This window comes from Heterodontus francisci, chromosome 1 (genome assembly GCF_036365525.1).
Source record: "Heterodontus francisci isolate sHetFra1 chromosome 1, sHetFra1.hap1, whole genome shotgun sequence".
Classification (NCBI taxonomy): domain Eukaryota; kingdom Metazoa; phylum Chordata; class Chondrichthyes; order Heterodontiformes; family Heterodontidae; genus Heterodontus; species Heterodontus francisci.
In genome coordinates, this window is record NC_090371.1 from 91,003,781 (window position 1) to 91,016,874 (window position 13,094).

Below are 13,094 nucleotides of genomic sequence, written 5' to 3' on the forward strand. Positions count from 1 at the left end.
GACAAAATTCAATGTTGTCAGGACGGTGGCAGGTATTCCACCTCCTGTCTTCCCTCACTATCTTATGGGTAGCCACGCCTCCCTGTCAGTCCCTAGACAGCAGTTATAATTTAGCCCAGTGTCACACAATGTCTCTAACACACCAGCCAATCTCCTATGGTACTGCACATGGTCGGGATGAATTTTATGCAGGCGTCAGAGGTTCCGACGCCTGGCCAAAAATGCGAGGGAACCCCACCTTGGCCATTTGGAGGAACCCTGGCTGCATTTTAAAGCACTCAGGCAGTTAACTGCTCTTTGCCAGTGCCCCCGTTACTTTAAGGAAGGGGATCCTGCCTTTAAGGGCTGGCAGCTCTGCAGTCCCAGCAGCATCACTGGGAGTGGTGGACACTGCTGCTACTGCTGTAGGTTCAGGACCAGGAGTAGTGATGGAGGCTGGAGTGAAGGTAAGAGGGGTGGGCTTGCCAGGACCATTCAGTCAGGCCCCTGTGGGGTTGGAGAGGAGGTCGGGGAGGGGTGGTTGTTGAGGGTAGGATGGGTGTTGGTGTAGGAACAGCCTTTGCTACTGGGACCCTCTGTGGGCCACAGATTACCCAAGCAGGAGCCCCCAAGCCCCCCCATTCCCTCCCACCAAGCCCACTGGGAGGCCATCTGCCTTTACTGGGCAGCCTCCCCACGTAGCGGGGCTTCCACCAGCTGCTGGTAAAATAATGACAGCCAGAAGAGGCCCTTAAGTGTCGATTAATTGGCCACTACAGGGCCTCAATTGGCCTCTGGGCAGGAAGGCCCTTCTTCGCTTTCTCTGCTCTGGCCAAAATCCAAAGGAGTCGGGAAGGCGATGGCACTTCACCTCCTGACTTCCCTCGCTATTTTATGGGCTCCCCCACCACCCTGCTCATTTAGAGAGGGCCGATAAAATTCAGCCCAATAAATCCAAAAAGATCAGCCTCGAATCTGTCACTGATGTTTTCATGCGTACATTTCTTTCTATCTTCCTCTTTGCTTCTGTCTCTCTTTTCTCACTCGAATGTCTGCTTATCTCTGTCTTCTTCTTTTGTTTTGAAAATTAATGTGAAGAGCCATTTATGCCATTCCTGTAGAGTTTCCACTGATCTTCCACCAAACTTGCAATGGGGAATTGCAGAACCCCAACAATTTCTACCCCAGTAAATTGTAAAACAATGGGCCACATCTTGCTGGAAAATTAATGGGATGTTAATGATGCATCCAATTCACTCCGGGTGATGTCAAGAAACAGCTGAAGGCACTGGATACTGCAAAGATTATGGGCCCTGAAAACATTCCGGCAATAGCACGGAAGACCTGTGCCCCAGAACTTGCTGTGTCCCTAGCCAAGCTGTTCCAGTACAGCTACAACACTGGCATCTACCCGGCAAGGTGGAAAATTGCCCAGGTATGTCCTGTCCACAAAAAGCAGGACAAATCCAACCCAGCCAATTACCGCCTGATCAGTCTACACTCAATCATCAGCAAAGTGATGGAAGGGGCTGTTGGCTATCAAGCAGCAATTATTGAGCAATAACCTATTCACTGATACTCAGATGAGGTTCTGCCAGAGCCAGTCAGCCCCTGACCTCATTACAGCCTTGGTCTAAACATGGACAAAAGAGCTGAACTCCAGAGATGAGGTGAGAGCGACCACCCTTGACATCAAGACAGCATTTGACAGAGTAAGGCATCAAAGAGCCCGATGAACATACGAACATACAAATTAGGAGCAGGAGTAGGCCACTCGACCCTTCGAGCCTGCTCTGCCATTCAATAAGTTCATGGCTGAACTGATTTCTCCACATTTCCACCTACCTCGATAACCTTCCACCCTCTTGCTTATCAAGAATATATCTACCTCTGCCTAAAAAACATTCAAAAACTCAGCTTCCACAGCCTTTTGAGGAAGATAATTCCAAAGCCAGAGCAGCCAGAGGTCGTGGTCCATATTGGTACTAACGACATAGGCAGGAAGAGAGATGAGGTCCTGCAAAATGAATATAGGGAGTTAGGCAGAAGGTTAAAAAGCAGGACCTCTAGGGTTGTAATCTCAGGATTACTCCCTGTGCCACGTGCTAGTGAGGTTAGGAATAGGAGGATCAGGCAAATGAATGCGTGGCTGAAAAGCTGGTGTAGGGGGGAGGGCTTCAGCTACTTGGATCATTGGGATCTCTTCTGGTGCAGAGGTGACCTGTACAAGAGAGACAGGTTGCATCTGAACTGGAAGGGGACCAATATCCTTGTGGGGAGGTTTGCTAGTACTACTCGGGAGGGTTTAAACTAGTCTTGCAGGGGTTGGGAACCAAAGTAGTAGTCTCTCCGATGAGATAGTTGAGGCAAATGTAGAGGTTAAAGCAAGCAAGTCCAGTAGGCAGGCCGGGCAGGGGCAGGACAGGGAGCGTGGAAGGTCTGGTAGGCTAAACTGCATTTACTTTAATGTAAGAAGCCTTATAGGTAAGGCAGATGAACTCAGAGCATGGATCGGTACATGGGATTGTGATATTATAGCTATTACAAAAACATGGTTGACGGATGGGCAGGACTGGCAGCTCAATCAGGTACCGATGCTTCCGGCGTGACAGAGGTGGAGGTAAGAGAGGAGGGGGAGTTGCACTATTGATTAAGGAGGACATCACGGCAGTACTTAGAGAGGATATCCCGGGGGGAAGGTTCAGCGAGGCCATATGGGTAGAACTTAGAAATAAGAAAGGGGTGATCACTTTGATGGGATTATACTACAGGCCCTCCAATAGGCAGAGGGAAGTGGAGGAGCATATATGTCGGGAAATCACAGATAGGTCTAGGAATTATAGGGTTGTAATAGTAGGTGATTTTAACTTCCCTAATATTGACTGGACTGCCTTAGTGCTAAGGGATCAGATGGGGAAGAATTTGTATCCAGGATAGTTTTCTGAAGCAGCATGTGGATGGCCCTATGAGACAAGGGGCTACACTCGACCTCCTCTTAGGAAATGAGTCTGGTCAGGTGGTTGATGTGTGAGTGGGGGAGCACTTTGGGACCAGTGACCATAACTCTGTTAGCTTCAAGATAGTTATGGAAAAGGATAGGACTGGTCCTCAGGATGCTATGGGAAGCAAGGGAGGAGATTGCTGAGGCCCTGGCAGAGATTTTTGTATCATCGTTAGCCACAGGTGAGGTACCGGAAGACTGGAGGATAACTAATGCTGTGCCTTTATTTAAGAAGGGCAGCAGGGATCAGCCAGGGAACTACAGGCCAGTTTTCCCTGGAGCGAAGGAGGCTGAGAGGAGACATGATAGAGGTATATAAAATTATGAGAGGCATAGATAGGGTAGATAGCCAGAATCTGTTTCCCATGTTAGGGGTGACTAAATCTAGAGGGAATAAATTTAAGGTGAGAGGGAGGAGGTTTAAAGGGGATCAAAGGGGTAAATTTTTCACACAAAGAATAGTGGGTATCTGGAATGAGCTGCCGGAGGAGGTGGTGGAGGCAGGAACAGTGGTGACATTTAAGAGGCATCCGGACAGGTACTTGAATGAATAAGGCATAGAGGGATATGGAATTAATGCAGGCAGGTGGGATTAGTATAGATAGGCATTATGCTCGGCACGGATGGGGTGGGCCGAAGGGCCTGTTTCTATGCTGTACAACTCTCTGACTCTATGACTTTAAAGACTCACAGCCCTCTGAGAGAAAAAAAATTCTCCTCATCTCTGTCTTAAACAGGCCACCCCTTATTTTTAAACAGTGACCCCTAGTTCTAGATTCTCCCACAAGTGGAAACATTCTTTCCACATCCACGCTGTCAAGACCCCTCAGGATCTTATATGTTTCAATCAAGTTGCCTCTTACTCTTCTAAATTCCAGCAGATACAAGCCTAGCCTGTCCAATCTTTCCTCGTAAGACAGCCCACCCATTCCAGGTATTAGTCTAGTAAACCTTCTCTGTACTGCCTCCAACGCATTTACATCTTTCCTTAAATAAGAAAACCAGTACTGTACACAGTACTCCAGATGTAGTCTCACCGATGAGCTATATAGCTGAAGCATAACCTCCCTACTTTTGTATTCAATTCCTCTTGCGATAAACAATAACATTCTATTAGCTTTCAGAATTACATGCTGTACCTGCAAACAGGGCTGTGTTCTCGCACCCACACTGTTTGGGATCTTCTTCTCCCTGCTGCTCTCACATGCGTTCAAGTCTTCAGAAGAAGGACATTTCCTCCACACAAGATCAGGTGGCAGGTTGTTCAACCTTGCCCATCTAAGAGCGAAGACCAAAGTACGGAAAGTCATCATCAGAGAACTCCTCTTTGCTGACGATGCTGCATTAACATCTCACACTGAAGAGTGTCTGCAGTGACTCATCGACAGGATTGCGGCTGCCTGCACCGAATTTGGCCTAACCATCAGCCTCAAGAAAATGAACATCATGGGACAGGATGTCAGAAATGCCCCACCCATAAATATCGGCGACTCTGGAAGTGGTTCAAGAGTTCACCCACCTCGGCTCAACTATCACCAGTAACCTGTCTCTCGATGCAAAATTCAACAAGCACATGGGAAAGGCTTCCTCTGCTATGTCCAGACTGGCCAAGAGAGCGTGGGAAAATGGCGCACTAACACAGAACACAAAAGTCCCAGTGTATCAAGCCTGTGTCCTCAGTACCTTGCTCTATGGCAGCGAGGCCTGGACAACGTACGTCCACCATGAGCGACGTCTCAACTCATTCCATCTTCTCTGCCTCCAGAGAATCCTTGGCATCAGGTGGCAGGACCGTATCTCCAACACAGAAGTCCTCGAGGCGGCCAACATCCCCAGCATATACACTCTACTGAGCCAGCGGCACCTGAGATGGCTTGGCCATGTGAGCCGCATGGAAGATGGCAGGATCCCCAAGGACACATTGTACAGCGAGCTCGTCACTGGTATCAGACCCACCGGCCGTCCATGTCTCCGCTTTAAAGACGTCTGCAAACGCGACATGAAGTCCTGTGACATTGATCACAAGTCGTGGGAGTCAGTTGCCAGCGATCGCTAGAGCTGGTGGGTAACCATAAAGGCGGGGCTAAAGCGTGGCGAATCGAAGAGACTTAGCAGTTGGCAGGAAAAAAGACAGAAGCGCAAGGGGAGAGCCAACTGTGTAACAGCCCTGCCAACCAATTTTATCTGCAGCACCTGTGGAAGAGTCTGTCACTCTAGAATTGGCCTTTATAGCCACTCCAGGCGTTGCTTCACAAACCACTGACCACCTCCTGGCGCTTACCCATTGTCTCTCGAGACAAGGAGGCCAAAGACCAGACAAAGACAAGACCTGCATACTACCCTTTTGCGATTCATGCACTAGGACACCTAGATCCCTCTGCATCTCAGAGCTCTGCAATCTCTTACCTTTTAGATAACATGCTTTTTTTAAATTCACACTTTCCCACATTATACTCCATTTGCCAGGTCTTTATCCACTCACTTAACCTGTCTAATATCTCTTTCTAACCCCTTATGTCCTCTTCACAGGTTACTTTCCTACCTATCTTTATTTCATCAGCAAATTTAACAAGCATACCTTCGGTCCCTTCATCGAAGTCAATTATATAGATTGTAAAAAGTTGAGGCCTCAGCACAGATCCCTGTGGCACACCACTCGTTCCATCTTGCCAACCAGAAAATTATCCATTTATGCTTACTCTCTGTTTCCTGTTAGCTAACCAATCTTCTATCCATGCCAATATGTTACCCCCTGCACCATGAACTTTTATTTTTGGCAATAACCTTTGATTTGGCACCTTATCAAATGCCTTCTGGAAATCTAAATGCAAAACATCCTCTGGTTCTCCTTTATCTACAGCACATGTAACTCCCTCAAAGAGCTCCAGTAAATTGGTTAAACATGATTTCCCTTTCACAAAACCATATTGACTCTGCCTGATTGCCTGGAATTTTTCTAAATGCCCTGCTATAACGTCATTAATATTAGCTTCTAATATTTTCCCTAAGATAGATGTTAAGCTAACTGGCCTGAAGTTTCCTGCTTTCTGCCTCCTTCCCTTTTTGAAAAAAGGAGTTACATTCGCAATTTTCTAATCTAACGGAACCTTCCCCGAATCAAGGGAATTTTAGAAAATTAAAACCAACACATCAGCCATCTCACTAGCAATTTCTTTTGACACCCTAGGAGGAAGTCCATCAGGACCCGAGAACTTGTCAGCCCGCAGCTCCAACAAATTTTTCAGTACCACTTCCCTGCTTTATTTTATTTTTTATTTAGAGATACAGCACTGAAACAGGCCCTTCGGCCCACCGAGTCTGTGCCGACCAATAACCACCCACTTATACTAACCCTACAGTGATCCCATATTCCCTACCACCTACCTACACTAGGAGCAATTTACAATGGCCAATTTACCTATCACCTGCAAGTCTTTGGCTGTGGGAGGAAACCGGAGCTCCCGGCGAAAACCCACACGGTCACAGGGAGAACTTGCAAACTCCGCACAGGTAGTACCCAGAATTGAACCCGGGTCCCTGGAGCTGTGAGGCTGCAGTGCTAACCACTGCGCCACTGTGCTGCCCCTGTGCTGATTGTAATCTTCTTGATTTCCTCCCTCCCTTCCATTTCCTGACTTACCGCTAATACTGGGATGTTACTTGTATCCTCAATAGTGAAGACCAATGCAAAATATCTGTTCAATTCATCTGCCATCTCCTTATTATCCATTATTAATTCCTCAGACTCACTTTCTGTAGGACCAACGCTCACTTTGTTCATTCTTCTTTCTAAAATATCTATAGAAATTCTTACTACCTGTCTTTATATTTCTAGCTAGCTTTCTCTCGTACTCTAATTTTACCTTCCTTATCAATCTTTTAGTCATTCTTTGCTGTTTTTTATATTCTGTCCAATCTTTTGACCTGCCTCCCATCTTTGCTCAATTATAGGCTTTTTCTTTAAGTTTGATACTTTCTTTAACTGTTTTGGTTAACCATGGATGGTGGATCCCACCCTTGGAATTTTTCTTTGTCATTGAAATGTATCTATTCCGTATATTCTGAAACATCCCCTTAAATGTCTGCCACTGCATCTCTATTCACCTATCTCTTAACCTGATTTGCCAGTTCACTTTAGCTAGATTTGCTTTCATGCCCTCATAATTGTCCTTATTTAAGTTTAAAATACCAGTCTTGGATCCACTCTTCTCTCCCTCAAACTGAATGTAAAATTCAATCATATTATGATCGCTGCTACCTGGGGGCACCTTAACTATGAAGCCATTAATTAACCCTATCTCGTTGCACAATACCAGATCTAGTGTAACCTGCTCTCTCGTTGGCTCCAGAACATATTGTTCCAAGAAATTATCCTGAAAACATTCGATGTACTCCTCATCTAGGCTACCTCAGCCCATCTGATTTTTCCAGTCTATATGTAGGTTAAAATCCTGCATAATTATCGCTGTACCTTTCTGACAAGCTGCCATTATTTCTTCCTTTATACTCTGTCCTACTGTGTGGTTAATGTTAGGTGGCCTATACACCACTCCCACAAGTGACTTCTTTCTTTTATGATTTCTCATCTGTACCCAAACTGCTTCTACATCCTGGTCTCCTGAACTTAGGTCATCCCTCTCTATGGCGCTAATACCATCATTAATTAACAGACCTACCCCTCCACCTATTCCTAGCTTCCTGTCCTTTCTAAATGCCATGTACCCTTCAATATTCAGATCCCAATATATGTCATCTTGCAGCCATGTCATTCGAATGGCTATCAGATCGTACTTATTTATTTCTATTTGCGCTCTCAGTTCATCTGTTTTGTTTCAAATGCTTTGTGCATTCAGATACAGAGCCTTTAGTTTTGTCCTTTTATTATTTTTGCAACATCTAGCCTTATCTGTTGCTTTACTCTTAGATTTGTATGCTCTGTCCCTTCCTGTCACAGTCTATCATTTCCCAAGTTAATACCTTTCTCTCTTGCCTTGTCTCTACTCCTTGATTTACCATATCTTCCCAACATTGATCCCTTGCCCCCACTATTCAGTTTAAAACCCTCTCTACTTCCCTAGTTATGCCACTTGCTAGAACACCAGCCCCAGCACGGTTCAGGTGTAGACCGTCCCAACGGTATAGCCACCACTTTCCCCGGTACTGGTGCCAGTGCCCCACGAACCGGAACCCACTTCCACCACACCAGTCTTTGAGCCACGCATTAATTTCTCTAATCATATTTGCCCTATGCCAATTTGCTTGTGGCTCAGGTAATAATCCAGAGATTATTATCTTTGAGGTTCTGCTTCTTAATTTGGCGCCTAGTTCCTCATACTGATGTGCGGAACCTCTTTCCTTGTCATGCCTATGTCGTTGGTACCTACATGGACCACGACGACTGTATCCTCCCCCTCGCACTGTAAGTTCCTCTACAGCCCTGAGCAGATGTCCCAAACCCTGGCACTGGGTAGGCAACACAGACGTCTGAACTTGTGTTCTTTGCTGCAGAGAACAGTGTCAATCCCCCTAACTATACTGTACCCCACTACCACTACATTCCTTTTTTCTCCCTCCACTTGAATGGCTTCCTGTATCATGGTGCCATGGTCAGGTTGCTCATCCACCCTGCAGCCCCCACTCTCATCTGAACAAGCTGAAAAAACCTCAAACCTGTTGGACAATCACAAAGGCTGAGGCTCCTGCACTCCTGCCCTCTGGGTCCCCTTACCTGCCTCAGCTGCAGCCACACTCTCCTGTCCCTGGCCACTGACCAAATCAGAAGACCCTATCCTAAGAGGTGCGACCGCCTCCTGGTACATAATGTCCAGGTAACTTTCCCCCTCACTGATGTGTTGCAGCGTCTGCAGCTCGGACTCCAGTTCAATGAAGCTGAGCCGAAGCTCTTTGAGCCTCCAACACTTACTGCAGACAGGTTTGCCCTGGATCACACTGGCATCCAGGAGTTCCCACATGCTGCAGCCAAGACCTATCACCTGTCCTGCCATCCTGAATATATTTTAATTAGCTACTTAATTATTTTATTCAATTATTTGTTTTATTTTCCTTTTTTTATATATTTTGTTAAGCTTACCACTAGTTCCTGTAAGTTCCTCTCCAGCCCTGTCACTGAGCAGTTGCAGAGCATCCTGAAGGGGGAGGGTGAACAACCAGCAGTTGTGGTCCACATGGGAACCAACGACACAGGTAGAAAGAGGGATGTGGTCTTGCAGTCAGAATTTAGGGAGCGAGGGAAGAAATTAGCAAACATGACCTCAAATGTAGTAATCTCTGGATTACTCCCAGTGCCACTTGCAAGTGAGTATAGAAATAGAAGGATAAGACAGATGAACGCGTGGCTGGAAAGTTGGAGCAGGAGGGAGGACTTCAGATTCCTGGGATATTGGGACCGGCTCTGGGGGAGATGGGACCTGTACAGGTTGGACAGGTTGCACTGAACAGAGCCAGGACTGAGTTCCTAGCGGGATGTTTTGTGAGTGCTGTTGGGGAAGGTTTAAACTAGTTTGGCAGGGGGGTGGGGACCGGAGGGTAGACTCAGTTGGGACAAAATCAGAAATGAAAATGGAAGGTGGAAAACTAATGGATGAATCTGGAAGACAGAGGAAACAAGGATTATAAAATAAAAAAGAGTTTGGCAGTGCTCAAAGGGATCAATTTCAATGCAAGGAGTATAGCAAATAAAGCAGATGAGCTGAGGTCACAGATAGACATATGGCAGTATGATATCATAGCTATTACAGAAACATGGCTTAAGGAGGGACAGGAATGGCAGTTCAACATTCCTGGTTAGAGATCTTTCAGATGCAATAGGGAAGGGGATAAGAAAGGAGGGGGAGTGGCAATTTTGGTCAAGGAAACTATTACAGCTGTGAAGAGGGATGATATGTTGGAAGGTTCATCAAATGAGGCCATATGGATTGAGCTAAGAAATAAAAAAGGGGCAGTCACACTGCTGGGAGTTTACTATAGACCCCCAAACAATCAGAGGGAGATAGAGGAGCAGATATGTAGGCAAATCTCTGAGAAGTGCAAGAACAATAGGGCAGTAATAGTTGGGGATTTTAACTACCCCAATATTAACTGGGATAGTTTTAGTGTGAATTGAGGGAGCAGAATCCTTGAGGTGCATTCAGGAGAACCTTTTTGCTCAATATGTAGCAAGTCCAACAAAAGAGGGCACAGTTTTAGGCTTAGTTTTAGGAATTGAAAATGGGCAGGTGGAAGGAGTGGCAGTGGGAGAGCATTTTGGTGGTAGTGATCATAATTCAATCAGTTTTAACATAATTATGGAAAAGTACAGAAATAGAACAGGAGTTAGAGTTCTCAATTGGGGCAAAGCTAATTTTAATAAACTGAGGAGTGATTTAGCAAAAATGGACTGAAAACAACTACTTGAACGTAAATCGGTGTCAGAACAGTGGGAGGCATTCAAAGGGGAGATTCAAGGGGTTCAGAGTAAATATGTTCCCACAGCAAAAAAGGGTGAGACGGCCAAATCTAGGGCCCCATGAATGTCAAGGAGCTTACAGGGTAAGATAAGACAGAAAAGGAAAGTTTATGTCTGACACCGAGAACTCAACACTACAGAAAGCAGAGAGGAGTATAGAAAGTGGAGGGGTGAAATCAAAAAGGAAATTAGGAAAGCAAATGAGCGTATGAAAAAATATTGGCAAGCAAAATCAAGGTGAACCCAAAGATGTTTTATCAATGCATAAAGAGTAAGAGGATAACTAAGGAGAGAGTAGGACCCATAAAAGACTGAAAAGGTAACCTATGTGTCGGAGCAGAAGATATTTGGAATGGTTCTTAATGAATACTTTCTACCTGTCTTCACAAAAGAGGGGGATGTGGCAGATATTGTAGTTAAGGAGGAAGAGTGTGAAGTATTGGATGTGATAAACATAGGGAAAGAGGAAGTATTAATGGTATTAACATCTTTGAAAGTTGATAAATCACCAGGACCAGATGAAATGCATCCTAGGCTGTTAAAAGATGCAGGAGAGGAAATAGCAGAGTCTGACAATCATTTTCCAGTCCTCACTGGATACAGGTGTGGTGCTGGAGGATTGGAGAACTGCTAACATTGTACCTCTGTTTAAAAAGGGAGCGAAGGATAGACCGAATAATTACAGGCCAGTCAGTCTCACCTCAGTAGTGGGAAATTATTGGAATCAGTTCTGAGAGACAGCATAAACTGTCACTTAGAAAGGTACAGGTTAATCAAGGATAGTCAGCATGGATTTGTTAAGGGAAGGTTTTGTTTGACTAACTTGATCGAATTTTTTGAAGAACAAGGAAAATAGATGAGGGTAGTGCAGTTGATGTGGTCTACATGGATTTTAGCAAGGCTTTTGACAAGGTCCCACATGGCAGACAGGTAAAAAAATAAAATCCCATGGGATCCAGGGAAATGCAACAAGGTGGATACAAAATTGGCTCAGTGGCAGGAAACAAAGTGTAATTGATGACCACTGTTGTAGTGACTGGAGGGTTGCTTCCAATGGGGTTCCGCAGGGCTCAGTACTGGGCCCCCTGCTTTTTGTTTGGATTTGGATGTAAATGTAGGGGGCATAATCAAGAGGTTTGCAGATGACACAAAGATTGGACCTGTGGTAGATAGCGAGGAGGATAGCTGTAGGCTGCAGGAAGATACTGATAGTCTGGTCAGACGGGCAGAAAAGTGGCAAATGGAATTCAACTTAGAGAAGTGTGAGGTGATGCATTTGGAGAGGTTAAACAAGGCAAAGGAATGCACGATTAATGGGAAAACACTGAGAAGTGTAGAGGAGGTGAAGGACCTTGGAGTGAATGTCCACAGATCCCTGAAGGTGGCAGGACGAGTTGATAAGGTGGTTAAGAAGGCATATGGAATCCTTTCCTTTATTAGCCAAGGTATAGAATACAAGAGCAGGGAGGTTATGCTGGAACTGTATAACTCATTGGTTAGGCCACAACCTGAATATTGTGTGCAGTTCTGGTCACCTCATTACGGAAAGGATGTAATTGCACTAGAGAGGGGACAGAGGAGATTTATGAGGATGCTGCCAGGACTGGAAAAATGCAGCTATGCGGAAAGATTGGATAGGATGGGGTTGTTCTCCTTGGAACAGAGAAGGCTGAGGGGAGATCTGATTGAAATATACAAAATTTTGAAGGGGCTGTATAGAGCAGAGGTGAAGGGTCTATTCACCTTAGCAGAGAGGTTAATGACTAGGGGCATAGATTTAAAGTGATTAGTAGAAAAATTAGAGGGGAGATGAGGAAAAACTTTTTCGCCTAGAGGGTGGTGGGGGTCTGGAACTCACTGCGTGAATGGGTAGTTGAGGCAGAGACCCTCAACTCATTCAAAAGGAGTCTGGTTATTTACCTCAAGTGCTGTAATCTGCAGGGCTACGGACCAAATGCTGGAAGGTGGGATTAGAATAGGTTGTAAAAACAAGAAATGCCGGAAATACTCTGCAGGTCTGGCAGCATCTGTGGAGAGAGAAGCAGAGTTAACGTTTCAGGTCAGTGACCCTTCTTCAGAACTGGCAAATATTAGAAATGTGAAAGGTTTTAAGCAAGTAAAGCGGGGGTGGGGCAAGAGATAACAAAGGAGAAGGTGTAGATAGGACAAGGTCACAGAGAATAACCAACCAGAAGGTCATGGAGCAAAGGCAAACAATATGTTAATGGTGTGTTGAAAGACAAAGCATTAGTACAGATAGGGTGTCAACGGACTGAAAACTGAACAGCCGCAAGTACAAACATGAAAAACAACAGCGGGTAGACAAACTGAACAAACTAAGATAAAATAAAATAAACACAAAAAATATATAAAAAAGGAAAAAGAAAAAAGAAAAAATAACTAAAAATAAAAGTAAAATGGGGGGCCCATCATGCTCTGAAATTATTGAACTCAATGTTCAGTCTGGCAGGCTGTAGTGTGCCTAATCGGTAACTGAGATGCTGTTCCTCGAGCTTGTGTTGATGTTCACTGGAACACTGCAGCAATCCCAGGACAGAGATGTGAGCATGAGAACAGGGGGGAGTGTTGAAATGGCAAGCAACCGGAAGCTTGGGGTCCTGCTTTCGGACTGAGCGGAGATGTTCCACC